This window comes from Rhinoraja longicauda, chromosome 38 (genome assembly GCF_053455715.1).
Source record: "Rhinoraja longicauda isolate Sanriku21f chromosome 38, sRhiLon1.1, whole genome shotgun sequence".
Lineage (NCBI taxonomy): Eukaryota > Metazoa > Chordata > Chondrichthyes > Rajiformes > Arhynchobatidae > Rhinoraja > Rhinoraja longicauda.
Genome location: NC_135990.1, coordinates 4,482,655 through 4,510,154, shown reverse-complemented (window position 1 = coordinate 4,510,154; position 27,500 = coordinate 4,482,655). Strand labels below are relative to the sequence as shown.

Below are 27,500 nucleotides of genomic sequence, written 5' to 3'. Positions count from 1 at the left end.
CTCTCCCTATCCGTCTCTCCCTCCCTCCCCCAGGATCTTTGACTTTCCAATGATTTGAATCTTTTTGTGACTTGTGAAAAGTTCCAGACATGTTAATATTCTGATTTGTCCGCGATGAACGTGCCTCCATAATCAACGCTGGGGTGTCGGGCAGGGTTGTGAACGGGGGGGCAGGGTTGTGAACGGGGGGGCAAGGTACTTCCTTCTGGATGAGAGATGCCTAATGCGTTTGTTTGTCACCTGTCGTGCATTTCCCAATCGCTGCTAAAACCGGAGTCGTGATGTAAAACTCTTCTGAGACGCGCATCCTCAACATTCAAACCTGCTTACACTGAAACCAGGCAACTTTTAACCCCATCCGCAGTTTTTTTATTTGAAATAAAACCTCGCCTTGTAAATTATTTGAGATTAAACACAATCCTAATTCTGCACGTCTTTTTTTTCTGTGTGGAAACAAAAACCCGAGGCGTTCCAGATTTACCAAGGGAACCAAATCGCGGGGGTCTGCAATCTATTATTGTGTAGGAAATAAAACTGCAGATGCTGGTCCAAGTGGAAGGTAGACACAAAATGCTGGAGTAACTCAGCGGGTCAGGCAGCATCTCTGGAGAGAAGGGACGGGTGACGTTTCGGGTCGAGACCCTTCTTCACATTTCAGTTCCTCCTCTCCAGAGATGCTGCCTGGCCCGCTGAGTTGCCCCAACATTTTGTGTTTATCTTGCATTGCCCCATCGTCTCCAAAGCAATAGACAATAGGTGCAGGAGGAGGCCATTCGGCCCTTCGAGCCAGCACCGCCATTCAATGCGATCATGGCTGATCATTCTCAATCAGTACCCCGTTCCTGCCTTCTCCCCATACCCCCTGACTCCACTATCCTTAAGAGCTCTATCTAGCTCTCTCTTGAATGCATTCAGAGAATTGGCCTCCACTGCCTTCTGAGGCAGAGAATTCCACAGATTCACAACTCTCTGACTGGAAAAGCTTTTCCTCTTCTCCGTTCTAAAAGCAATTTTGCAGTCGTGTGAAGCCGGTGTGGTATTTATTCTTGCCTGTCGTGTGTGTGTGTGTGTGTGTGTGTGTGTGTGTGTGTGGGGGGGGGGGGGGGGTGACGATGGCAGCTGTTTTAGCATTAATATTTTCCCTGCTCAATTACAAACACAGTTTGCATTCTTTTGCACCGACAATGGGGACGTTCTGAACTCCGTCAGATGATGTTATTGAAGTTATGGCAGATATGAGGGGCATGGAGGCTATTGAGGGCGTGCAGCGTAGTTTACTAGGTTAATTCCCGGAATGGCGGGACTATCATATGTTGAAAGACTGGAGCGACTAGGCTTGTATACACTGGAATTTAGAAGGATGAGAGGAGATCTTATCGAAACGTATAAGATTATTAAGGGGTTGGACACGTTAGAGGCAGGAAACCATGTTCCCAATGTTGGGGGAGTCCAGAACCTGGGGCCACAGTTTAAGAATAAGGGGTCGGCCATTTAGAACTGAGATGAGGAAAAACTTTTTCAGTCAGAGAGTTGTGAATCTGTGGAATTCTCTGCCTCAGAAGGCAGTGGAGGCCAATTCTCTGAATGCATTCAAGAGAGAGCTGGATAGAGCTCTTAAGGATAGCGGAGTCAGGGGGTATGGGGAGAAGGCAGGAACGGGGTACTGATTGAGAATGATCAGCCATGATCATTGAATGGCGGTGCTGGCTCGAAGGGACGAATGGCACCTATTGTCTATTGTCTATGAGGCGATGGCAACGTTTATAGAGAGGAAGACTTCTCCTGGATGGGGGAAGTTACTCTCTCGGTTGGAGAAATGGCCAAAGTGACACGTCTCTACGTTCCTTAATTTCAAGGCAGTTGAGAGAAAGGTGTGACATTTGGTGTATTTTCCAACCCTGCCATCGTGGGTTCTTCCCAGTGCTGTCTGTGTGTCCCAGCTGAGTTATCTAATAAGGGTCTGAAGACCCAAAACGTCACCCATTCCTTCTCTCCCGAGATGCTGCCTGACCTGCTGAGTTACTCCAGCATTTTGTGAATAAATATCTTCGATTTGTACCAGCATCTGCAGTTATTTTCTTATATCTAACAAGGGAGCTGTCCAGCATTTCAGCACCGTGGGCAGAGAGGAACGTCAGGTGCTGGTTTAAACAGAAGTTGGGACACGCACACAACGCTGGAGTAACTCAGCAAGACATAGAAACATAGAAACATAGAAAATAGGTGCAGTAGTAGGCCATTCGGCCCTTCGAGCCTGCACCGCCATTCAATATGATCATGGCTGATCATCCAACTCAGTATCCCGTACCTGCCTTCTCTCCATACCCCCTGATCCCTTTAGCCACAAGGGCCACATCTAACTCCCTCTTAAATATAGCCAATGAACTGGCCTCAACTACCTTCAGTGGCAGAGAATTCCACAGATTCACCACTCTCTGTGTGAAAAAAAAGTTCTCATCTCGATCCTAAAAGACTTCCCCCTTATCCTTAAACTGTGACCCCTTGTTCTGGACTTCCCCAACATCGGGAACAATCTTCCTGCATCTAGCCTGTCCAACCCCTTAAGAATTTGGTAAGTTTCTATAAGATCCCCCTCAATCTTCTAAATTCCAGCAGGACAGGCAGCATCTCTGGGGAGAAGGGATGGATGGGTGACCTTCTGGGTCGAGACCTTTCTTCTGACACGGAGTGCTTCGTGGATGAGAGGAGGGGGGAGGAGAGAGAGAGAGAGAAAGCAAAGCTGAATGAATCCACCTGCTAGATTTCCCTGCGGTTAGCAACACATGGAAACCACTTCAAAGCCACTGAAAATTGCTGGTCACCGAAGTTATCCTTGAGAAGTAACAGCAGCAGTTGCTCTCCATACAAGTGTTGACAGGAGTTTTGCCCGAAGGAGCTGTTGAACATTTTATTATCTAAACACTACACAAGGTTTGAGTGCAGTAAGATTATTAAGGGGTTGGACACGTTAGAGGCAGGAAACATGTTCCCAATGTTGGGGGAGTCCAGAACAAGGGGCCACACAGTTTAAGAATAAGGGGTCGGCCATTTAGAACGGAGATGAGGAAAAACCTTTTCAGTCAGAGAGTTGTGAATCTGTGGAATTCTCTGCATCAGAAGGCAGTGGAGGCCAATTCTCTGAATGCATTCAAGAGAGAGCTGGATAGAGCTCTTAAGGATAGCGGAGTCAGGGGGTATGGGGAGAAGGCAGGAACGGGTACTGATTGAGAATGATCAGCCATGATCACATTGAATGGCGGTACTGGCTCGAAGGGCCGAATGGCCTCCTCCTGCACCTGTTGTCTATTGTCTACTGAGTGCTCTTCAGGACTTGCCTAACACTGCGAATACTGATGCTTCACATAAAAAAAGTTATGAATATTTATTGTTCTGTTTATTAAAAAAAAATCTTTAAAGGTTGTAAGTCAATGGTGTGTTGGTCAGTATGTTTTCACTCCCCCTTGACATGATGGCATGTTTCAATAGCAGTGTTCACTATTCAAGTCAAGTCAAGTCAAGTTTATTTGTCACATACACATACACGATGTGCAGTGAAATGAAAGTGGCAATGCCTGCGGATTGTGCACAAAAAAGAATTACAGTTACAGCATATAAATAAAGTTAATAAGTTACTATAGTGCAGACAAAAATGTAGTCTCTGGAGTTATAAAAGTTGACAGTCCTGATGGCCTGTGGGAAGAAACTCCGTCTTATCCTTTCCGTTTACTATTCCTATTCTGAGGCAGTTTCTCTGCACTTTCCTTCTATGATGGTGTTAAATGCTCTACACACAGCAGCTCCCCTGAAGAAACATAGAAACATAGAAACATAGGTGCAGGAGTAGGCCATTCGGCCCTTCAAGCCTGCACCGCCATTCAATATGATCATGGCTGATCATCCAGCTCAGTAACCTGTACCTGCCTTCTCTCCATAACCCCTGATCCCTTTAGCAAAAAGGGCCACATCTAACTCCCTCTTAAATACAGCCTAACTCATCACCACATCTAACTCCCACATCTAACTCCCTCTTAAATATATTAAGAAGGGGTCTCGACCTGAAACGTCACCCATTCCTTCTCTCCAGAGATGCTGCCTGTCCTGCTGAGTTACTCCAGCTTTTTTGTGCCTATCTTCAGTTCCAATTACATGACTGCTCTACGTTGTTTTGTCTATATAGATCGGCATTGAAAGGGTGTGGAATAGTCCCCATATCAGTATAAGAAGATAACTGCAGATGCTGGTACAAATCGAAGGAATTCATTCACAAAATGCTGGAGTAACTCATCAGGTCAGGCAGCATCTCGGGAGAGAAGGAATGGGTGACGTTTCGGATCGAGACCCTTCTTCAGACTGAAGAAGTCCCCATATCAGTCCCCATATCAGTTTGCCTTATAGAGTTGAATGTAAATCTACCTGGTTTCCTTTCTCTGAAAAAAATATATTTTTATGCCTAATGAGAGCAATTAACACATTTATTAAATGGCTTTAGTTTTGAGCAGATAACAATCTATCTATATACTAAAACTCTTGTTTGTTTGTTCCTGAACTACAGCCAAAACAGTACCCGATAGCGCAACAATTTTAGGCCCACCTTACTCACCGTCGTCCCTTTGGTGCTAATGGAAGAAGTTTCATTGAAATCAGTGTTCATTTTTTTAAGATATTCACATTTTAAAGTTTAAATCTTCTCGGAGAGAGGGGGGGGGGGGAGGGAGGCCACCATTGGTGGAGCGGGAGCAGGTGGTCATTGGCTGGGTGAGGTCACATGGTGGCGTCACCTTGTCCTGTATTTGGGAGTGAGGAAGTTGGCAACCCTAGGCCCTGGCCACTGCGCTTCCCTTCTTGGCACTCCAGCTCTCGAGATAAAATGTTGCCAAGCAAGGTTGGGTAACAATTTCCATTTGTGCAATGGCTCCAGTGTGCACACTGAAACATATTGATGTACGTTACTGGAATAAATTGACACGGTGCCAATGGTATTGGACAATGGGATGAGAATTCTCGGTTGAAGGTTTAGAACTTTATTTTGAGAGGTGTTGGGAGGAGTGGGGTGGTGGTGGGAGGAGTGGGGTGGTGGTGGGAGGAGTGGGGTGGTGGTGGGAGGAGTGGGGTGGTGGTGGGAGGAGTGGGGTGGTGGTGGGAGGAGTGGGGTGGTGGTGGGAGGAGTGTGGTGGTGGTGGGAGGAGTGGGGTGGTGTTGGGAGGGCAAGATGTAATGCTGAAGATCTATAGGCCGCTGGTCAGGCCGCATTTGGAGTTTTGTGAACAATTTTGCAAATTTGCAAACAATTAGCAAATTTGCAGATGATACAACATTAGCAAATTTGCAGATGATACAAAGCTGGGTGGTATAAGAAAATAACTGCAGATGCTGGTACAGATCGAAGGTATTTATTCACAAAATGCTGGAGTAACTCAGGGGGTCAGGCAGCATCTCAGGAGAGAAGGAATGGGCGACGTTTCGGGGTCGAGACCCTTCTTCAGACTGACGTCAGGGGGGCGGGACAAAGGAAGGATATAGGTGGAGACAGGAAGATAGAGGGAGATCTGGAAGGAGGAAGGGAAGAGAGGGACAGAGGAACTATCTAAAGTTGGAGAAGTCGATGTTCATACCACTGTCCAGGCAAAATATGAGGTGCTGTTCCTCCAATTTCCGGTGGGCCTCACTATGGCACTGGAGGAAGCTGGGTGGTAGTGTGAGCTGTGAGGAAGATGCTATGAGGTTGCAGGGTGACTTGGACAGGTTGTGTGAGTGGGCGGATGCATGGCAGATGCAGTTTAATGTGGATAAGTGTGTGAGGTTATCCACTCTGGTGGTAAGAATAAGAGGGCAGATTATTATCTGAATGGTGTCAAGTTAGGAAAAGGGGACGTACAACGAGATCTGGGTGTCCTAGTGCATCAGTCACTGAAAGGAAGCATGCAGGTACAGCAGGCAGTGAAGAAAGCCAATGGAATGTTGGCCTTCATAACAAGAGGATTTATGCACCTATTGTCTATTGTCTAATTTGGGACCCCATGTTTGAGGAAGGATGTGTTGACTCTGGAGAGGTGTAGGTTGTAGGAACTGTACTCCAATCATTCCTTAAGGCGTGGAAAATTGATAGTATCTTCTAATTGTCGAGTTATCTCCCTTTTTCCCTGACCCAGTCTACATAGTTAGTTGTGCCTGACAGAATACGAAGATACTCTCTCTCTTTGACCTGAACAACGAGTACAGAAAATGTCTCATTTTGCACTGTCAGCATTTGCCTCTTGCGAATCGAGTAACGTGTGCTTTTCGTTTGCCTTTTTAAAATTCGAAACACAAACCAAATTCGGAACCGTCTCAAACAATGCGTTCAAGGGTAAGAAAAGTGAACAGATTTCCAATTTTTTTGTGCGTGATTAGAAAGGAAGAATTAAACCAGATTTTGCAAATCCATTGAAATGTGATGCTTGAATTAATATAACTTTCTGACTGCTGGTTTCTGTCCCTCGAGAGTGATTTATTTATTAATGAGTAGCACATTGGCAAAGCAAACAGTGTTTAAAGTAAAGTCAATGTTTTCATCCAGGCCTGACTTAAATCATCTTGGTTATATATTTTTTAAAGTTTTTGTTTTGAGGTGCAATTAATAATGAATGCATTTAGCAAGCCAAGTGTTAAACAGCCTAATCCACCAGCAAAGTGGACTGCAGCTGCCTCTGTACCAGATCGAGGGACTTGTTTTTGTTGTCTTAGATCTTAAAGGTGGTCGTTCTGAGTGATGCTGGAAACGGTACAAAGAGGTCCTTCTGCAGTTGTACAGGGTCCTAGTGAGACCACACCTGGAGTACTGTGTGCAGTTGTACAGGGCCCTAGTGAGACCACACCTGGAGTACGGTGTGCAGTTGTACAGGGCCCTAGTGAGACCACACCTGGAGTACTGTGTGCAGTTTTGGTCTCCAAATTTGAGGAAGGATATTCTTGCTATTGAGGGCGTGCAGCGTAGGTTTACTAGGTTAATTCCCGGAATGGCGGGACTGTCGTATGTTGAAAGACTGGAGCGACTCGGCTTGTATACACTGGAATTTAGAAGGATGAGAGGGGATCCTATCGAAACATATAAGATTATTAAGGGGTTGGACACGTTAGAGGCAGGAAACATGTTCCCAATGTTCGGGGAGTCCAGAATCAGGGGCCACAGTTTAAGAATAAGGGGTAGGCCATTTAGAACGGAGATGAGGAAAAACCTTTTCAGTCAGAGAGTTGTAAATCTGTGGAATTCTCTGCCTCAGAAGGCAGTGGAGGCCAATTCTTTGGATGCATTCAAGAGAGAGCTAGATAGAGCTCTTAAGGATAGCGGAGTCAGGGGGTATGGGGAGAAGGCAGGAACGGGGTACTGATTGTGGATGATCAGCCATGATCACATTGAATGGTGGTGCTGGCTCGAAGGGCCGAATGGCCTCCTCCTGCACCTATTGTCTATTGTCTATTGTTACTGTAGATGGGAGTGTTTGTCCATCAGATGTGTGTGTTTGCACGTTGAGAGGGACAAATCTTGAACGATGCTAACGCGACAAGAAGAGTCTTTAAAAAAAAAAGAAGAGATACAGAGATACAGCACAGAAAGAGGCCCTTCGGCCCACCGGGTCCGTGCCGACCAGCGATCCCCGCACATTAACACTATCCTACACCCACTAGGGACTATTTTTACATTTGCCCAGCCAATTAACCTACAAACCTGCACGTCCTTGGAGTGTGGGAGGAAACCGAAGATCTCGGAGAAAACCCACGCAGGTCACGTGGAGAACGTACAAACTCCGTACAGACGGCGCCCGTAGTCGGGATTGAACCCGAGTCTCCGGCGCTGCATTCGCTGTAAGGCAGCAACTCTACCGCTGCGCCACCGCGCCGGGGAAATTGGCCTCCACTGCCTTCTGAGGCAGAGAATTCCACAGATTTACAACTCTCTGGCTGAAAAAGGTTTTTCCTCATCTCCGTTCTAATTACAAAATGCTTTTATTGAAACAAACACAAGATGCAGAGCGGTGTAACAAGACCAAGGCTGCCGAAGATGGCAGTATACACGCAAACCTTTATCAAATTAAAGATATTGTCAACTTTATCAACAAAACACTCGACCCAACCCTCCCTCACCCACAGCGACCGGCGTTCACGGGAAGACTCCTCGTGGAAACCGCGTGCTCCCTCTCCACGCACACGCAACCCTGTCTTGATGCATGTTTTCAATAACATGCCACCACGCACAAATAAGACCACCACGTACGTATCCATCCCTTGGGCATTTTGTCAATAAAATGTGCACTTTAGCTTCAGAATTGAGGGACAAAGGTTTAGGGGTAACATGAGGGGGAACTTCTTTACTCAGAGGGTTGTGGCTGTATGGAATGGGCTTCCGGTGGAAGTGGTGGAGGCTGGCTCGATTTTATTATTTAAGAGTAAATTGGATAGGTATATGGATAAGAGGGGATTAGAGGGTTATGGTCTGAGTGCAGGTAGATGAGACTAGGTCAGGGAGAATGGTCGGCGTGGACTGGTAGGGCCGGACAGGCCTGTTTCCATGCTGTAGTTGTTATATATATAAACGGCTTCATCCATCTGAAGAAGGGACCTGACCCTGAACATGGCCTGTCCAGTCCCTCTCCAGGTGCTGCCTGACCCACTGAGTTCCTCCAGCACTTTTGATCAGTTTAAACAACTGTTTAATTTAATCCGAGAGTTGTGGTAGTTTATCTGGCGTCTGTGCTTTTATTTTTAGAGTTGGAGTCACTTTATTCCTGACGTATTCCAGATTTTTGTTTTTAAAAAGGTTCAATTATGATGCACTTGGGCCTCGTATTTATCCAATGGTTTGCAAATGGTGCTTGATACGTTCCTGTTTTAAATACTGATTTTTTAAGGCAGAGTGATTGCTTCCTTACCAGTTTCAGCATCACCAGCGGCCCACACCACCCTGGCCACACTCTCATTTCACCCCTGCCATCGGGAAGAAGGTACAGTAGCCTGAAAACTGTAACGTCCAGGTTCAGGAACAGGTTCTTCCCTACAGCCAATAGGCTATTAAACACTACAACCTCAAATAAGCCCTGAACTACATAGATTTTGGGCATTGTTTTTGTCTATTTTCATTATTATTGTTTGTTTTTAATAAGTATGTATGAGTATGCATACATACATATATTTGTATATGTATGAGTATATGTGCATGTGTGTATATGTGTGTGTATATGTGTGTGTGTGAATATATATGTGTGCGCGTGTGTGTATATGTGTGTGTGTGAATATATATGTGTGTGTGTGTATATGTGTGTGTGAATATATATGTGTGCGCGTGTGTGTATATGTGTGTGAATATATATGTGTGCGCGTGTGTGTATATGTGTGTGTGTGAATATATATGTGTGCGCGTGTGTGTGTATATGTGTGTGTATATGTGTGTGTGAATATATATGTGTGCGTGTGTGTGTGAATATATATGTGTGCGCGTGTGTGTATATGTGTGTGTGTGAATATATATGTGTGCGCGTGTGTGTATATGTGTGTGTGTGACTATATGTGTGTGCGTGTGTACATATGTGTGCGCGTGTGTATATATATGTATGTATATATATGTATATATATGTATAGGTTCCTTCTCTCCTGAGATGCTGCCTGACCTGCTGAGTTACTCCAGCATTTTGTGAAATAAATACCTTCGATTTGTACCAGCATCTGCAGTTATTTCCTTACACTATATGTATATGTGTGTGTATATATATATATTTTTTATAGATACAGCGCGGAAACAGGCCCTTTCGGCCCACCGGGTCCGCGCCGCCCAGCGATCCCCGCACACTAACACTATCCTACACACACTAAGGACATCTTTTTACATTTACCCAGCTACTTAACCTACAAACCTGTCTTTGGAGTGCGGGAGGAAACCGAAGATCTCGGAGAAAACCCACGCAGGTCACGGGGAGAACGTACAAACTGCGTACAGACGGCGCCCGTAGTCGGGATCGAACCCGGGTCCCTGGCGCTGTGAGGCAGCAACTCTACCGCTGCGCCACCGTGACGCCCATGGTAGCCGGCCCCACCCTCTCCCCTCACTCTCAGTCTGAAGAAGGGTCTCGACCCGAAACGTCGCCCATTCCTTCTCTCCAGAGATGCTGCCTGTCCCGCTGAGTTACTCCAGCATTTTGTGTCTACCTAAGGTTTGCAGTTTTTTTCCCCAGGCAATAGTCTTTTGTAAAAATCTGGGCTTGAAGTGACGTTTATCCTGATTTTCCGTCCTTTTGTTTGCAAAACTGCACATTGAAAAACAATTTTTTTTTTATAGAAGTTTCAATTTAGTCCGATCAGTATTCAAGATGCCTCGCTTATAGTTTAATACAACGTCTGCTGCTGTGACCTTTGCAGTATATGGCATGTGTAAGTGTTATTAATTGCATCATAGTCCTTGCAGATCCAGTAGTTTGATTGGGTGGGTGATGTGCATTTAATCTCTATTGAGAACATGTGTCCACGCTGTAACCTCTGACAGGCTCATGTAGCAACCTCTAAACAAGAACACCTAACCCTTCTATGGTGGAGGAACAGCACCTCGTATTTCGCTTGGACAGCTTACACCCCAGCGGTATCAACATTGACTTCTCTAACCTCAAGTTGAATGTTGAAAGACTGGAGCGACTGGGCTTGTATACACTGGAATTTAGAAGGATGAGAGGGGAAGGAAGCATGCAGGTACAGCAGGCAGTGAAGAAAGCCAATGGAATGTTGGCCTTCATAACAAGAGGAGTTGAGTATAGGAGCAAAGAGGTCCTTCTGCAGTTGTACAGGGCCCTAGTGAGACCGCACCTGGAGTACTGTGTGCAGTTTTGGTCTCCAAATTTGACGAAGCATATTCTTGCTATTGAGGGCGTGCAGCGTAGGTTTACTAGGTTAATTCCCGGAATGGCGGGACTGTCATATGTTGAAAGACTGGAGCGACTAGGCTTGTATACACTGGAATTTAGAAGGATGAGAGGAGATCTTATCGAAACGTACAAGATTATTAAGGGGTTGGACACGTTAGAGGCAGGAAACATGTTCCCAATGTTGGGGGAGTCCAGAACCAGGGGCCACAGTTTAAGAATAAGCGGTAGGCCATTTAGAACTGAGATGAGGAAAAACTTTTTCAGTCAGAGAGTTGTGAATCTGTGGAATTCTCTGCCTCAGAAGGCAGTGGAGGCCAATTCTCTGAATGCATTCAAGCGAGAGCAGGATAGAGCTCTTAAGGATAGCGGAGTCAGGGGGTATGGGGAGAAGGCAGGAACGGGGTACTGATTGAGAATGATCAGCCATGATCACATTGAATGGCGGTGCTGGCTCGAAGGGCCGAATGGCCTCCTCCTGCACCTATTGTCTATTGTAGCAACCTCTAAACAAGAACACCTAACCCTTCTGTGGTGGAAGAACAGCACCTCGTATTTCGCTTGGGCAGCTTACACCCCAGCGGTACGAACATTGACTTCAAGTAGCCTTTGCTTTCCCTCTCTCTCCATCCCTCCCCAGTTCTCCGACCAGTCTTACTTTCTCCGACTACATTTTATCCCTGTACCACCCATTCCCCTGACATCAGTCTGAAGAAGGGTTTCGACCAGAAACGTCACCCATTCCTTCTCTCCAGAGATGCAGCCTGACCTGCTGAGTTACTCCAGCATTTTGTGTCTGTCTTCGATTTAAACCAGCATCTGCGGTTCTTTCCTACATATTTTACAGCAGTTTTGCTCATTCTGGGTTTCAAAGGGTAACCCATCTCCAGTGTGTTTTTTGTCCTGTTCCTTGTCCCCCACCCTCTCTCTCGGTTGCTTTGCATGTTTATTCTTCCCATTCACTCACAGCAGGGGTTATGGGGAGAAGGCAAGAGAATGGGGTTAGGAGGGAGAGATAGATCAGCCATGATTGAATGGCGGAGTAGACTTGATGGGCCGAATGGCCTAATTCGGCTCCTATCACTTATGGCCTTATGCCGAGCACTACTCTCACCCAAGTTAAATTTGTTCATGATGAAGTCAGGCACAGAATGCTGGAGTAACTCAGCGGGTCAGGCAACATCTCTAGAGAGAAGGAATGGGTGACGTTTCGTGTCGAGGCCCTTCTTCAGACTGAGAGGCAGGGGAGAGGGAGACTAGAGATATGGAAGGGCAAGGTGTGAAGATTGCAGATCAAAGCAGACGATGCTGAAGGAAATAAATGTCGAATGGTTCTTTTACTTGCAATCTGCTTCGTTGGTCTTTGCTATTTCTGCTTCACTTGACCGTCCAACCCTATTGCAGCAGCGTGTAGCTGCACTGCAAATAGACACACATTTGCAAACAATGCTAGGAAGGCTGTTAAATTTCCATTAATATCTTTGAACTTGAAGTGTACAGAATGGACACAGAAATGTTGGAACTCGTGTACCGCCTCTGCAGAATCTAGGATTCCTTCCCTCTTGTACTTCAACAGAGCTTTATTTGTCATTCGGTACCAAGGTACCGAAAAAAAAAAAAAGAACACAAGACACATGACCCCAACACAAACGTCCATCACAGTGACTCCAAACATCCCCTCACTGTGATGGAGGCAACAAAACTTCCACTCTCTTCCCCACGCCCACGGACAGACAGCTCGTCCCCGACCGACCCACACAGTCCCCGCAAGGGGATGGAAGTCCCCGCGGCCGAGCCGCACCGGGCGCTGAAACGTCTCGCGGCCGAGCCGGGCGACGGAAGGCCCCGCGGCCGAGCCGTGCGCAGCTAAGTCCCGCGGCCGAGCCGCGCCGGGCGATGGAAAGCCCCGCGCCCGAGCCGCACCGGGCGATGTTAAGTCCCGCGGCCGAGCTGCACCAGCGATGAAAAGTCCCGCGGCCGAGCCGCACCGGGTGATGTTAGGTCCCGCGGCCGAGCCGCACCGGGCGATGGAAGGCCCCGCGGCCGAGCCGCACCCCGCGCCGTGAGGAAGAGACCTAAAAGAGAAAGGTTTCCCCCATACCCCCACCCACACCACCACCCCCCCACCCACACCACCACCCCCCCCACCCACACCACCACCCCCCCACCCACACCACCACCCCCCACACATACACAACCAAAAAAAAAAAGAAAACATCCCAACACCGACACACAACAAAAAAAAAGGAAAAAAGACGAACAGACTGCTAGCGAGCCGCAGCCGTTAGGCGCCCCCACTTCCGCTTAAAGTACGATTGTGCCTTTGTATGAGTTTTTACTGAACTATCTGCAAGAAAATAATTTTGCTGTACTTGGATTTTAACACTAAAGTGATATTGAACCTTTATCTGTAGAGTTACAGGGTCTGGTGACATGTGGACAGGTACATGGATAGCTGAGGCCCAGATGGGCATGGGTCAAAATGCAGGCAAATGGGCCTAGCTTTGCCACGTGTGTTGGTCAGCATGGACATGTTGGGTGGAAGGGCCGGTTTCTGAGCTGTAGAAACAATAAATAAAATTTGCGTGTGAATCTTCAGTATAGGGTTGCCAACTCTCTCACTCCCAAATAAGGGACAAATAAGGGACAAAAGGTGACGTCACCGCCCCTCGTCCCCCGCCCCACGTGACCTCACCCAGCTAGCGTTCACATGCTCCCGCTCCACCAATGGCGGCTGCCCGGGTGGGGAGGCGGGTTGCTATGCAACCTCCGTTAGGCGGCGCCTGGGCCTCCGGGCCTACAGTTTCCGGGCCTACAGTGTCCTGGCCTACAATGTCCGGGCCTACAGTGTCCGGGCCTACAGTGTCCGGGCCTACAGTGTCCGGGCCTACAGTGTCGGGGCCTACAGTGTCGGGGCCCACAGTGTCCGGGCCTACAGTGTCCGGGCCTACAGTGTCCGGGCCTACAGTGTCGGGGCCCACAGTGTCCGGGCCTACAGTGCCGGGGTCTACAGTGTCCGGGCCTACAGTGTCGGGGCCTACAGTGTCGGGGCCCACAGTGTCCGGGCCTACAGTGACGGGGCCTACAGTGTCGGGGCCTACAGTGTCGGGGCCTACAGTGTCCGGGCCTACAGTGTCCGGGCCTACAGTTTCCGGGCCTACAGTGTCCTGGCCTACAATGTCCGGGCCTACAGTGTCCTGGCCTACAGTGTCCGGGCCTACAGTGTCCCGGCCTACAGTGTCCGGGCCTGCAGTGTCCCGGCCTACAGTGTCCGGGCCTACAGCGCCCCCCCCCAGGCCTAATACGGGACAAGGGCAGTCCCGTACGGGACAAACCAATTTAGCCCAAAATACGGGATGTCCCGACTAATACGGGACAGTTGGCAACCCTACTTCAGTACCTGGAAGAATGATGAGAAAACCTCTGTCACTGCTCCAGAGAGGAGATACTTGGTCTGCTATATGGACTTTTATCTTGGATGCATGCTTACAGTTGTAAACAATGACACAGGATGAAACGGCTTGCAGCGATTCTCTCACCCTCCACCAATGTGACTCGTGCTGGATACAGCTTACATTAATAGAATGAGTCACACTGAAAGGAGACTCCTTTAACGCAATGTTTCATGCCAAGGACTTATCTTGTGACTGGCACTAAACAGCTGGAACTGTGCATAAAATTCAATGATTAGCAGAAGCCAGATCGTAATGGCTTCCGCAGAAGTACGTACGTGATTTATGGACTGGCTCATGTTGCTAATGTGTGGTGATAGAGAGAGGGTGAGATATGTAGTATGGCCAAAACAAATGTCTCCAACACTGGGGACCGATGCTTCCTGAAAGCCTGACCGTTAGGCTCGAATTCATGTGTTGGAAGGAACTGCAGATGCTGGTTTAAACCGAAGATAGACACAAAATGCTGGAGTAACTCAGCGGGACAGGCAGCATCTCTGGAGGGAAGGAATGGGTGACGTTTCGGGTCGAGACCCTTCTTCAGACTGATGTCAGGGGAGTGGGCGGTACAGAGATAAAATCTAGTCGGAGACAGTTAGACTGGTGGGAGAACTGGGAATGGGGCGGGGTGGAGAGAGAGGGAAAGCAAGGGTTACTTGAAGTTAGACAATAGACAATAGACAGGATGGCCCTGCAGAGAGTAGTGCGTTCGGCAGAACACACCATGGGAACTACACTCGTCCCCCTGCAGGACCTATACATCAGGAGGTGCAGATCCAGAGCAAGCAAGATCATGAGGGACCCCTACCACCCCATTAACGGACTGTTCCAGATGCTACGATGAGGCAAACGCCTCCGCTGTCACGCTGTGAAAACGGAGAGGATGAGACGGAGCTTGTTCCCACAGGCCATCAGGACTGTCAACTTTTATAACCCCAGAGACTAAATTTTTGTCGACACTTTTTGTGCTATGTTTAGTAACAATAGACAATAGACAATAGACAATAGGTGCAGGAGTAGGCCATTCAGCCCTTCGAGCCAGCACCGCCATTCAATGCGATCATGGCTGATCACTATCAATCAGTACCCCGTTCCTGCCTTCTCCCCATACCCCCTCACTCCGCTATCCTTAAGAGCTCTATCCAGCTCTCTCTTGAAAGCATCCAACGAACTGGCCTCCACTGCCTTCTGAGGCAGAGAATTCCACACCTTCACCACCCTCTGACTGAAAAAGTTCTTCCTCATCTCCGTTCTAAATGGCCTACCCCTTATTCTCAAACTGTGGCCCCTTGTTCTGGACTCCCCCAACATTGGGAACATGTTATCTGCCTCTAATGTGTCCAATCCCCTAATTATCTTATATGTTTCAATAAGATCCCCCCTCATCCTTCTAAATTCCAGTGTATACAAGCCCAATCGCTCCAGCCTTTCAACATACGACAGTCCCGCCATTCCGGGAATTAATCTAGTGAACCTACGCTGCACGCCCTCCATAGCAAGAATATCCTTCCTCAAATTTGGAGACCAAAACTGCACACAGTACTCCAGGTGCGGTCTCACCAGGGCCCGGTACAACTGTAGAAGGACCTCTTTGCTCCTATACTCAACTCCTCTTGTTACGAAGGCCAACATTCCATTGGCTTTCTTCACTGCCTGCTGTACCTGCATGCTTCCTTTCATTGACTGATGCACTAGGACACCCAGATCTCGTTGAACTCCCCCTCCTCCTAACTTGACACCATTCAGATAATAATCTGCCTTTCTATTCTTACTTCCAAAGTGAATAACCTCGCACTTATCTACATTAAACTGCATCTGCCATGTATCCGCCCACTCACACAACCTGTCCAGGTCACCCTGCAGCCTTATTGCATCTTCCTCACAATTCACACTACCCCCCAACTTAGTATCATCTGCAAATTTGCTAATGGTACTTTTAATCCCTTCGTCTAAGTCATTAATGTATATCGTAAATAGCTGGGGTCCCAGCACCGAACCTTGCGGTACCCCACTGGTCACTACCTGCCATTCCGAAAGGGACCCATTTATCCCCACTCTTTGCTTTCTGTCTGTTAACCAATTTTCTATCCATGTCAGTACCCTACCCCCAATACCATGTGCCCTAATTTTGCCCACTAATCTCCTATGTGGGACCTTGTCGAAGGCTTTCTGAAAGTCGAGGTACACCACATCCACTGACTCTCCCTTGTCAATTTTCCTAGTTACATCCTCAAAAAATTCCAGTAGATTTGTCAAGCATGATTTCCCCTTCGTAAATCCATGCTGACTCGGAATGATCCCGTTACTGCTATCCAAATGCTCAGCAATTTCGTCTTTTATAATTGACTCCAGCATTTTCCCCACCACTGATGTCAGACTAACTGGTCTATAATTACCCGTTTTCTCTCTCCCTCCTTTCTTAAAAAGTGGGATAACATTTGCTATTCTCCAATCCACAGGAACTGATCCTGAATCTATAGAACATTGAAAAATGATCTCCAATGCTTCCACTATTTCTAGAGCCACCTCCTTAAGTACTCTGGGATGCAGACCATCAGGCCCTGGGGATTTATCAGCCTTCAGTCCCATCAGTCTACCCAAAACCATTTCCTGCCTAATGTGGATTTCCTTCAGTTCCTCCATCACCCTAGGTTCTCCAGCCCCTAGAACATTTGGGAGATTGTGTGTATCTTCCTCAGTGAAGACAGATCCAAAGTAACGGTTTAACTCGTCTGCCATTTCTTTGTTCCCCATAATAAATTCCCCTGCTTCTGTCTTCAAGGGACCCACATTTGCCTTGACTATTTTTTTCCTCTTCACGTACCTAAAAAAACTTTTGCTATCCTCCTTTATATTATTGGCTAGTTTACCCTCGTACCTCATCTTTTCTCCTCGTATTGCCTTTTTAGTTAACTTTTGTTGCTCTTTAAAAGAGTCCCAATCCTCTGTCTTCCCACTCTTCTTTGCTATGTTATACTTCCTCTCCTTAATTTTTATGCTGTCCCTGACTTCCCTTGTCAGCCACAGGTGTCTCTTACTCCCCTTAGAGTCTTTCCACCTCTTTGGAATAAATTGATCCTGCAACCTCTGCATTATTCCCAGGAATACCTGCCATTGCTGTTCTACCGTCTTCCCTGCTAGGGCCTCCTTCCAATCAATTTTGGCCAGCTCCCGCCTCATGCCTCTGTAATCCCCTTTGCTATACTGTAATACCGACACTTCCGATTTTCCCTTCTGCCTTTCCATTTGCAGAGTAAAACTTATCATGTTGTGATCACTGCCTCCTAATGGCTCTTTTACCTCTAGTCCCCTTATCAGATCAGGATCATTACACAACACTAAATCCAGAATTGCCTTCTCCCTGGTAGGCTCCAGTACAAGCTGTTCTAAGAATCCATCTCGAAGGCACTCTACAAACTCTCTTTCCTGGGGTCCATTTCCAACCTGATTTTCCCAGTCTACCTGCATGTTGAAATCTCCCATAACCACCGTAGCATTACATTTTTGACACGCCAATTTTATCTCCTGATTTAACTTGCACCCTAAGTCGAGGCTACTGTTTGGGGGCCTATAGATAACTCCCATTAGGGTCTTTTTACCCTTACAATTTCTCATTTCTATCCATACTGATTCAACATCTCCTGATTCTATGTCACCCCTTGCAAGGGAATGAATATCATTCCTTACCATCAGAGCAACCCCACCCCCTCTGCCCACCTGTCTGTCTTTTCTATACGTTGTGTACCCCTGAATATTCAGTTCCCAGCCCTGGTCCTCTTGTAGCCATGTCTCAGTGATCCCTACAACATCATACTTGCCCATGACTAACTGAGCCTCAAGCTCATCCACTTTATTTTTTATACTACGCGCATTTAAGTACAACACTTTAACTTCTGTATTTACCTCCCCTCTCACATCGTTCACAATTGGCCCTGCCCTTAATTTCTTTTCCGCTCTAGAACTTTATTTATATGCTGTAACTGTAATTCTTTTTGTGCACAACCCGCAGGCATTGCCACTTTCATTTCACTGCACATCGAGTATGTGTATGTGACAAATAAATTTGACTTGACTTGACTTGACTTGACTTGACTTGACTTGACTTGACTTGACTAGGTGCAGGACTAGGCCATTCGGCCCTTCGAGCCAGCACCGCCATTCAATGTGATCATGGCTGATCATTCTCAATCAGTACCCCGTTGCTGCCTTCTCCCCATACCCCCTGAGAAGTTAGAGAAGTCAATGTTCATACCGCTGGGGTGTAAGCTGCCCAAGCGAAATATGAGGTGCTGTTCCTCCCAATTTGCGCCGGGCCTCACTCTGACAATGGAGGAGGCCCAGGACAGAAAGGTCAGTGCGGGAGTGGGAGGGGGAGTTGAAGTGCTGAGCCACCGGGAGATCAGGTAGGTTTAGGCGGACTGAGCGGAGGAGGTGTTGAGCGAAACGATCGGCGAGCCTGCGCTAGGTCTCGCCGATATACAGGAGTCCACACCTGGAACAGCGGATACAGTAGATGAGGTTGGAGGGGGGCAGGAGTTCCCCCAGCTTTATGTGTCTATCTCAGGCTTGTACTCTTGGTAGCTGTGATGTGCTATGTGTTCAGAGGATCAGTAACAGAGGTAGTCGTTGATGGCGTGTCTGAAATGCCCAATGTGGACGATGGAACGAACGCTACTAAGCTATACCATCGGACTGTATGCAGTAGATATTTTAGTAGTCTTCTCAGACCATTAAACGTTCACCTTGAACGTAGTTAGTACTGGTGTTGATTTTTTTTTTAACTTGTAAATCCAATGAATAATGAATGATTTGACAGGCTTGAGAATTGAACTGCAAAAATGAGTTTAATAAAACTTTATTGCTTTTTCATTTTGTGGTCTAGCTCAAATGCAGACTTTAAAAAAAAAATGTTTGCGAATGAAACATCGCCCTGCAATGTTATGACTGAGTAGGAAGAAAAACTGCAGATGCTGGTTCAAATCGAAGGTGAACACAAAATGCTGGAGTAACTCAGCGGGTCAGGCAGCATCTCTGGAGGGAAGGAATGGGTGACGTTTCGGGTCGAGACCAAACGCAGGCTCAACACCTTCGCTCGGTCCGCATTGGCCAAACTGATCTCCCGGTGGCTGAGCACTTCAACTCCCCATCCCACTCCCAGTCTGACCTTTCTGTCATGGGCCTCCTCCAGTGCCATAGTGAGGCCCACCGGAAATTGGAGGAACAGCACCTCATATTTCGCCTGGGCAGCTTGCAGCCCAGCGGTATGAACATCGACTTCTCCATAGAGATAGTTTCTCTGCCCCTCTCTTCCCCTCCCCCTTCCCAGTTCTCCCTCTATCTTCCCGTCTCCACCTATATCCTTCCTTTGTCCCGCCCCCCTGACATCAGTCTGAAGAAGGGTCTCGACCTGAAACGTCACCATTCCTTCTCTCCAGAGATGCTGCCTGACCCGCTGAGTTACTCCAGCATTTTGTGTCCACCTTTGATTTTATGATTGATACCTGGTGAGGAGAACTCTTTCCCCATCAGATCTGTTCTGGTGCCTTGTAGATTGCCCCTCTCTCACTCATGTAACCCCGCAAGAAGTTTATCTTTGGAGTACTGTGTTCAGTTCTGGGCACCTTGTTATAGGAAAGATGTTATTAAGCTGGATGTTGCCAGGACTAGAGGGTGTGAGCTACAGGGAGAGGTCGAGCAGGCTGGGACTCTAATCCTTGGAGAGCAGGAGGATGAGGGGTGATCTTGTAGAGGTGTACAAAATCATGAGAGAAATAGATCGGGTAGATGTACAGCGTCTCTTGCCCAGAGTAGGGGAATCAAGGACTAGAGGACATAGGTTCAAGGTGAAGGGGAAAAGATTTGATAGAAATCTGAGGGGTAACTTTTTCACACAAAGGTTGGTGGGTGTATGGAACAAGCTGCCAGAGGAGGTAGTTGAGGCCGGGACTATCCCAACGTTTATGAAACAGTTGGACAGGTACATGGATAGGACAGGTTTGGAGGGATATGGGCCAAATGCGGGCAGGTGGGGCTAGTGTAGCTGGGACATGTTGGCCGGTGTGGGCAAGTTGGGCCAAAGGACCTGTTTCCACGCTCTATTGATGAAGGGTCTCAACCCGAAACATCACCCATTCAGTCTGAAGAAGGGTCTCGACCTGAAACGTCACCCATTCCTTCTCTCCCGAGATGCTGCCTGACCTGCTGAGTTACTCCATCATTTTGTGAATAAACCCATTCCTTCTCTCCAGAGATGCTGCCTGACCTGCTGAGTTACTCCAACATTTTGTGTCGACCTTCTATTGAAGAAACCTCTTCACTGATCTGGACTAATTGTCCGTAATTCCCAGAATGATCATTCAGATCTTCAGTTGACCTGACACTGTGGTGTGCTGGTGGGAACAAAGAAAGTTGGCTGTACTAGCGGTTTTTCATCTACCACTCATGCACTTGGAATCTAAATTTCTCTCCAGAAAAACAGGGTGGCACGGTAGCGCAGCGGTAGAGTTGCTGCCTTACAGCAAATGCAGCGCCGGAGACTCGGGTTCGATCCTGACTACGGGTGCTGCACTGTAAGGAGTTTGTACGTTCTCCCCGTGACCTGCGTGGGTTTTCTCCGAGATCTTCGGTTTCCTCCCACACTCCAAAGACGTACAGGTTTGTAGGTTAATTGGCTGGGTAAATGTTTTTTTTTTAAATTGTCCCTAGTGGGTGTAGGATAGTGTTAGTGTACGGGGATCGCTGGGCGGCACAGACTTGGTGGGCCGAAAAGGCCTGTTTCCGGCTGTATATATATGATATGATATGATATGATATGTACGGAGTTTGTACGTTCTCCCCGTGACCTGCGTGGGGTTTCTCCGAGATCTTCGGTTTCCTCCCACACTCCAAAGACGTGCAGGTTTGTAGGTTAATTGGCTGGGCAAATGTAAAAATTGTCCCTAGTGTGTGTAGGATAGTGTTAGTGTGCGGGGATCGCTGGTCGGCGCGGACCCGGTGGGCCGAATGGGCCTGTTTCCGCGCTGTATCTCTAAATTAAACTAAACTACTATTTGGTAACACAAAAGCTCAGTTCTAAGAGTAGGAATATTCCTTTAAACCCAACAAGTCCATGCCGATCATCGATCACCCATTCACACTAGCTCGATGTTATCCCATTTTCACATCCTCTACTTACACACTTGGGGCAACTTATCAAGGCCAATTAACCTACAAACCTGTATATCTTTGGGATGTGGCAGGAGATGTATATTTGTGCACTTACTAAAGAATATACCAGTGTACACTTTGGATCAGCATCTCTTTTGAATGGGGTTTTTGTTGTCATTTTTTTAACCAGTAAATCAACTTGCTCTTGTATTTTTAAAAAGGAGTTGAACGATGAAAGATATATTTTGGGGGTGGGCTGGGATGTGTTCCGGGCTCACCAACACATGGCGGCATGGTAGAACAGTGGCAGAGTTGCTGCCTTACAGCGCCAGAGAGCCTGGTTCGATCCTGACCACGGGTGCTGTGTCTATACGGAGTTTGTCCGTTCTTCAGTGGTAGTTCAGCACTGCTCTCTGGTTGTGGTAGGATGGTTCAGTTGCCTGATAACAGCTGGGAAGAAACTGTCCCTGAATCTGGAGGTGTGCGTTTTCACACTTCTGCACCTTTTGCCTGATGGGAGAGGGGAGAAGATGGAGTGGCCGGGGTGTGACTGGTCCTTGATTATACTGCTGGCCTTGCCGAGGCAGCGTGAGGTGTAGATGGAGTCAATGGAAGGGAGGTTGGTTTGTGTGATGGTCTGGGCTGCTGGCCTTGCCGAGGCAGCGTGAGGTGCGGATGGAGTCAATGGAAGGGAGGTTGGTTTGTGTGATGGTCTGGGCTGCGTCCACAATTTGCTGCAATTTCTTGCGGGTCTTGGATGGAGCTGTTCCCAAACCAAGCTGTGATGCGTCCCGATGAAATGCTTTCAATGGCGCATCTGTAGAAGTTGGTGAGAGTTGTAGGGGACGTGCCGAACTTCCTAAACCTTCTAAGGATGTAGTGGCGTTGGTGTGCTTTCTTGGTCATTGCTTCAGTATGGGTGGTCCAGGAGATGTTGTTGGTGACATTGACTCTGAGGATTTGGCGTTTTCAACCATCTCTACTTTGGCCCAGGCAATGCAGACTGGGGCATGTGGACCACTTCACTTCCTGAAAGCCCATCACTGTCTCCTTTGTCTTGCTGGCATCGAGGGAAAGGTTGTCGTCTGGACACCAGGACACCAGGTTCTCGATCTCCTACCTGCACTCCGTCTCATCATTATCTGGTATCCGGCTCGCAATGGTGGTGTCATCGCAACTGCCCACAACTGCACACAATGTGCGGCACGGTGGCGCAGCGGTAGAGTTGCTGCCTTACAGCAAATGCAGCGCCAGAGACCCCGGTTCGATCCCGACTACGGGTGCTGTCCGTACGGAGTTTGTACGTTCTCCCCGTGACCAGCGTGGGTTTTCTCCGTGATCTTCGGTTTCCTCCCACACTCCAAAGACGTAGGTTAATTGGCTTGGTAAATGTAAAAATTGTCCCGAGTGTGTGTGTGTGTGTGTGGGATAGTGTTAATGTGCGGGGATCGCTGGTCGGCGCGGACACGGTGGGCCGAAGGGCCTGTTTCTGCACTGTATCTCAAAACTAAACTAAACACAACCAGCCCCATTCCGAGGGTCTGACATTGGGATCTTCAACTACTGTCGAAGGGTCGATGGCCTCCTCCTGCACCTATTTTCTATGTTTCTGTTTCTACTTCTGGAGTCTCCAGAATTGGAATAGAAATTGCCCTCCATACCAAGGGTCTTCCCAGAGAGAAAACAAAATTCAGAAGATAGTAAAGATAGAGCTGGAACGAATGATTAGAGACCATCGACTTGGGAAAGGAACAATAAATGGCGCCTCTTTTGTTATGTTGGCACTTCCTTTCCCAGCCACAGTGAACGAGAGTTGACTCTCTTTGGAGAATCCAATTGTTGCAGTCACATTTTGAGAATTTATGGGACCAATTTATTTAGCGAGCTCTGCAGAATATTGATTTTTATTTAGGGGAATAATTAAATATTTATTTTCACTTTGTTAAGCTCTGGAGGTCAGCATCCCCATAAAACCGAACAAGAAATCAATAGATTAGTTTGCGGGCCATAATATTTAATTTTGCTTTGATAAATATTTGACTACTTCTTGGATGTGGAAACTTGCCCGTCGGGGCAAGATGAATGATGTGTTAAGTGGCCAAGTCATGAGTAGTTTTAGTTTAGAGATGCAGCGCGGAAACAGGCCCTTCGGCCCACCGAGTCCGTGTCGACCAGCGATCCCCGCACACTAACGCTATCCTACACACACACACACACACACACACACACACACACACACACACACACACACACACACACACACACACACACACACACACACACACACACACACACACACACACACACACACACACACACACACACACACACACACGCTAGGGATAATTTACATATAAGAAGATAACTGCAGATGCTGGTACAAATCGAAGGTTTTTATTCACAAAATGCTGGAGTAACTCAGCAGGTCAGGCAGCATCTCAGGAGAGAAGGAATGGGTGACGTTTCGGGTCGAGACCCTTCTTCAGTCTGAAGAAGGGTCTCGACCCGAAACGTCACCCATTCCTTCTCTCCTGAGATGCTGCCTGACCTGCTGAGTTACTCCAGCATTTAAGGATAATTTACAGTTGTATCGCGCCAATTATCCTCTAAACCTGCACATCTTTGGGCTGTGGGAAGAAACCGGGGCACCCGGAGAAAACTCACGGGGAGAACGTACAAACTCCGTACAGGCAGCACCCACGGTCGGGATCGAACCCGAGGCCCTGGCGCTGTGAGGCAACAACTCTACCGCTGCGCCACCCACGTTCAGATGCGTCAATGAAAGAAATGTAGGGAAAGAAACTGAGATGCTGGTTTAAATCGAAGGTAGACACAAAATGCTGGAGTAACTCAGCAGGTCAGGCAGCATCTCTGGAGAGAATCGGGTCGGGTCGAGACCCTTCTTCAGACTGAGAGTCTGGTTTATATTAGTCTTGACCCGAAACGTCACCCATTCCTTCTCTCCTGAGATGCTGCCTGTCCCGCTGAGTTACTCCAGCTTTTTGTGTCTATCTTTGGTTTAGACCAGCATCTGCAGTTCCTTCCTACACAGTTACATAAGGGAGGAGGGTGGAATGGATTTTAACTCAGCAGGCTATTGGGAGACTGGTGGGCAACTGGGCTTGATGGGACGAAGGGCCTGTTTCTGTGTTGTGTTGTGGCTCTGTCAGCAAGTCGGTCAATCGGTTTGCCGTGAACGAAGTTACCGCTGAGTTACTCCAGCGCTTTGTGTCTACCTTCAATGAAAGTAATGTGATCTTCTCTAGAATCCTGTCACGATAAATATCTCACCCAATTCTCGTTCCCTTTTACCCCCCCCCCCAGTGCCACGGTTTACGTTTTTGTGAATGTTTGCCGCTACCTTTGTTTTTTTTCAGCCGCCCTCTCTGCTTGTTGGCCTCTTTCGTCCTCCAGGGGTTTGTCGTGAAGCTGTCTGCTCACTCCATCAACAAATAGCTCCAGGGCTTCTCTGTGACTATTTTTACCAAGGAGACTCGAGCACACACACGAGGGTTCCTGTTTGGAGACGTTTTGGGTTTCCTGTAGGCCGTGGATTCATCTACAGACACGTCATCCCCGCCACAAGTGAGGGGCGGCCTTTTGATTTTGATTTTTTTTAGTTTAAAAATAAAATCTCTTATTTTTAGTTTAGAAATAAAGCTCTCCAGTCGTTCTCGAGCTGTGTGCTCTAATTGTTCTGCTGCATCGTGAGAAGCAGATTTCGGAGTAGAGAAACAAAGAACAAAGCTAACAGATTCGGTGCATTTTTCTTCCCCAGCCCCCTCGGCTTTTAATAAGTGTAGCTCTTGCCTGTTTTGAACTGGAACATCGCACGCTTGCAATCCAAGGAACAAACTCTAATCTGATCTCACGACCCGAAACGTCACCCATTCCTTCTCTCCTGAGATGCTGCCCGACCTGCTGAGTTACTCCAGCATTTTGTGAATAAATACCTTCGATTTGTACCAGCATCTGCAGTTATTTTCTTACACTTCCTAGCCAACAATGACATTTTTCCTTGATCTCCATCCCTCCTTGTTTTCTCACCTTACACTTCCTTATCTCTGTACGTCCCTCTCCCCAGACTTAGTCTGAAGAAGGGTCTCGACCCGAAATGTCGCCCATATCTTCTATCCAGAGATGCTGCCTGTCCCGCTGAGTTACTCCAGCATTTTTGTGTCTGTCTTTGGTTTAAACCAGCATCTGCAGTTCCTTCCAGCAGAACTCTAATCTGAAGTTATCAATGACAATAGACAATAGGTGCAGGAGTAGGCCATTCAGCCCTTCGAGCCAGCACCGCCATTCAATGCGATCATGGCTGATCACTCAATCAGTACCCCGTTCCTGCCTTCTCCCCATACCCCCTCACTCCGCTATCCTCAAGAGCTCTATCCAGCTCTCTCTTGAAAGCATCCAACGAACTGGCCTCCACTGCCTTCTGAGGCAGAGAATTCCACACCTTCACCACCCTCTGACTGAAAAAGTTCTTCCTCATCTCCGTTCTAAATGGCCTACCCCTTATTCTCAAACTGTGGCCCCTTGTTCTGGACTCCCCTAACATTGGGAACATGTTATCTGCCTCTAATGTGTCCAATCCCCTAATTATCTTATATGTTTCAATAAGATCCCCCCTCATCCTTCTAAATTCCAGTGTATACAAGCCCAATCGCTCCAGCCTTTCAACATACGACAGTCCCGCCATTCCGGGAATTAACCTAGTGAACCTACGCTGCACGCCCTCCATAGCAAGAATATCCTTCCTCAAATTTGGAGACCAAAACTGCACACAGTACTCCAGGTGCGGTCTCACCAGGGCCCGGTACAACTGTAGAAGGACCTCTTTGCTCCTATACTCAATGAGTGCTAACAATGGCATTGCCTTTTGAAGAGATACCCAACAGGTCCAGTCTTTGGTTAATGTGAAAGCTTCTGTAAACTGTGACAGTGACCGGGCAGTAGATTTGCTGCCTCGCAGTGCCAGGGACCCGGGTTCAATCCTAACCACGGGTGCTGTTTGTACGTTTTCCCTGTGACCTGGTGGGTCTCCTCCAGTTGCTCCGGTTTCCTCCCACATTCCAAAGACACGCAGGTTTCTAGGTTAATTGGCCCCTGTAAATTGTCCCCAGTGTGCAGGGCAGAAGCAGTGAATGGGTAATTGTTGGTCGGCACAGAACCGGCGGGCTGAGTGGCCTGTTCCTGCACTGTATCGCTAAACTAAAAGCTAAAACTAACTGGAGGCAGAGAAAGATTTGGAGCAAATACAGTGGGAATGCTTTGAGGATAGATTGGTGATCAGATGTGGAGGAACTAACTGCAGATACTAGTTTGCACTGAAGATAGACAGAAAATGCTGGAGTAACTCGGTGGGGTCAGGCAGCATCTCTGGAGAAAAGGAATCATTTAGCTTCAGATTGAGGCCCTTCTTCTGACTGAGAATCTGAGAGAGGGAAAATGGAGGTATGAAAAGTTACGTAGCAGATTGGAGCCAGCAGTGGGGACTCGAGAAAGGTGGAGCTCACAATGGTTCATTGTTACCTGTACAAGGGGTGTAGTTTAGTTTAGAGATACAGCGCGGAAACAGGCCCTTCGGCCCACCGAGTCCGCACTGACCAACGATCCCTGCACATTAACACTATCCTACACACACTAGGGACAATTTACACATGCACCAAGCCAATTAACCTGCACACCTGTACGTCTTTGGAGTGTGGGAGGAAACCGAAGATCTCGGAGAAAACCCACGCTGGTCACGGGGAGAACGTACAAACTCCACCTCCGCTAATCTAATAATTTCTCAAATAACTTTTTTAGACTCTTGGGTTTCTTGGCTGGTAATTAATCTTTTTAATTCTAGGGCAATCCAATGTGGATTTGTAGGGTGGATAACCCTCTCTGTTTCCCAGGGCCATTCATGCCAATTAGTGCTCTCTCTGTACCTGGTCCTGGTTTGAGTTCTGTTGGATACATAGACCACCAAACCCACTTGAGAATTCTCCAGTCTGTGTGGCCCCCGTTCATATTG

The 27,500-nt window shown here is 47.6% G+C and overlaps 1 protein-coding gene across 7 annotated transcripts in view; it reads left to right on the top strand.

Annotated features, from left to right (window-relative positions):
• LOC144610988 (CUGBP Elav-like family member 4) overlaps window positions 1-27,500 on the top strand; it is a 588,785-nt gene that overhangs the window by 4,463 nt on the left and 556,822 nt on the right. The gene's annotated exons all lie outside the window — the stretch shown is intronic.